The sequence below is a fragment of the Oncorhynchus mykiss genome, chromosome 24 (genome assembly GCF_013265735.2).
Source record: "Oncorhynchus mykiss isolate Arlee chromosome 24, USDA_OmykA_1.1, whole genome shotgun sequence".
In the NCBI taxonomy this organism is placed as follows: Eukaryota; Metazoa; Chordata; class Actinopteri; order Salmoniformes; family Salmonidae; genus Oncorhynchus; species Oncorhynchus mykiss.
The window spans coordinates 32995982-32998481 of NC_048588.1; the positions used below are offsets into that span (position 1 = coordinate 32995982).

A 2500-nucleotide genomic window follows, 5' to 3' on the forward strand; every position below is an offset into this window, starting at 1 on the left:
GAGGGGGAGAGAGAGAGACAGAGGGGAGAGAGAGAGAGACAGAGAGAGGCAGAGAGAGAGAGAGAGAGAGAGAGAGAGAGAGACCGAGAGGGGGGGGAGAGAGAGAGAGAGAGAGACAGAGAGAGGGGGGAGAGAGAGACAGAGAGAGGGGGAGAGAGAGAGACAGAGGGGAGAGAGAGAGACAGAGAGAGGGGGAGAGAGAGAGACAGAGGGGAGAGAGAGAGACAGAGAGAGGGGGGAGAGAGAGAGAGACAGAGAGAGGGGGGGAAAGAGAGAGAGACAGAGAGAGGGGGAGAGAGAGAGACAGAGGGGAGAGAGAGAGAGACAGAGAGAGGGGGAGAGAGAGACAGAGAGACACAGAGAGAGAGGGGGGAGAGACAGAGAGAGAGGGGGGAGAGAGAGACAGAGACAGAGACCGAGAGGGGGGGAGAGAGAGAGAGAGAGAGAGAGGGGGATGAGAGAGCGAGAGAGAGACAGAGAGAGAGAGGGGGGAGAGAGAGAGGGGGGAGAGAAAGAGACAGAGACAGAGAGACGGGGGAGAGAGAAGGAGAGACAGAGAGAGAGACAGAGGGGGAGAGAGAGCGAGAGAGAGACAGAGAGAGGGGGGAGAGAGAGACAGAGAGAGACAGAGAGAGGGGGGAGAGAGAGCGAGACAGAGAAAGGGGAAGAGAGAGCGAGACAGACAGAGATAGGGGGGAGAGAGAGCGAGAGAGAGACAGAGAGAGGGGGGAGAGAGAGACAGAGGGGGGCGAGAGAGTGAAAGAGAGAGAGGGGGGAGAGGGAAAGAGAGACAGACAGAGAGAGGGGGGAGAGAGAGCGAGAGAGAGACAGAGAGAGGGGGAGAGAGAAAGAGAGAGAGACAGAGAGAGGGGGGAAAGAGAAAGAGAGAGAGACAGAGAGACGGGGGAGAGAGGAGAGACAGAGACAGAGAGACAGAGAGAGAGACGGAGAGAGAGCGAGAGAGAGACAGAGAGAGTGGGGGGAGAGAGAGCGAGAGACAGAGAGAGTGGGGGGAGAGAGAGCGAGAGAGAGACAGAGAGAGGGGGAGAGAGAAAGAGAGAGAGACAGAGAGAGGGGGGAAAGAGAAAGAGAGAGACAGAGAGAGGGGGGAAAGAGAAAGAGAGAGAGAGACAGAGAGACGGGGGAGAGAGGAGAGACAGAGACAGAGAGACAGAGAGAGAGACAGAGAGACGGGGGAGAGAGATAGACAGAGAGAGAGAGATAGAGAGAGAGATAGAGAGAGAGAGACAGAGAGACGGGGGAGAGAGGAGAGACAGAGAGAGAGATAGAGAGAGACAGAGAGAGGGGGAGAGAGAAAGAGAGAGAGACAGAGAGAGGGGGGAAAGAGAAAGAGAGAGAGACAGAGAGAGGGGGGAAAGAGAAAGAGAGAGAGAGAGACGACGGAGAGAGGAGAGACAGAGACAGAGAGAGAGACAGAGAGACGGGGGAGAGAGATAGACAGAGAGAGAGAGAGATCGAGAGAGACAGAGATAGAGAGAGACAGAGAGAGAGAGACAGAGACGGGGGAGAGAGGAGAGACAGAGACAGAGAGACAGAGAGAGAGACAGAGAGACGGGGGAGAGAGATAGAGATAGAGAGAGACAGAGAGAGACAGAGAGAGAGACAGAGAGAGGGGGGGAGAGACAAGAGAGCTATTGTTCTGTTTGTCTGCTTTTTCTATCAAAACAGGGAGCAACATGTTCTGTCCTCTCAGCAGCCCTTACATTATGTGTTTATGTAACCGTTATTTAACTAGGCAAGTCAGTTAAGAACATATTCTTATTTACAAAGATGGTCTACCAACAGGCCTCCTGTGGGGACGGGATAAGCATATAATATAGGACAAAACACACCTCATGATGAGAGACACCACAACACTACATAAACAGAGACCTAAGACAACACAGCATGGCATCAACATATGAAAACGCAACATGGTAGCAAACAACATGGTAGCAGGGCAACATGGTAGCAGAACATGAAAACGCAACACAATATGGTAGCAGAACAACATGTCAGCAGCACAACATTGTAGCAACACAACATGGTAACAACACAACATGGTATCAACACAACATGGTAGCAGAACAACATGGTAACAACACAACATGGTAACAACACAACATGGTAGCAGCACAACATGGTATCAACACAACATGGCAGCAACACATGAAAATGCAACATGGTAGCAGCACAACATGGTATCAACACAACATGGTAGAAGCACAACATGGTATCAACACAACATGGTATCAACACAACATGGTAGCAGCACAACATGGTAGCAGCACAACATGGTAGCAGCACAACATGGTATCAACACAACATGGTAACACCACAACATGGTAGCAGCACAACATAGTATCAGCACAACATGGTAACACCACAACATGGTAGCAGCACAACATGGTATCAACACAACATGGTAGCAGCACAACATGGTAGCAGCACAACATGGTATCAACACAACATGGTATCAACACAACATGGTATCAACACA

The 2500-nt window shown here is 51.2% G+C and overlaps 1 protein-coding gene across 4 annotated transcripts in view; it reads right to left on the minus strand.

Moving 5' to 3' along the window:
* Positions 1-2500, minus strand: part of LOC110503411 (cytoplasmic dynein 2 heavy chain 1) — a 225706-nt gene that overhangs the window by 69404 nt on the left and 153802 nt on the right. The window lies entirely within an intron of this gene.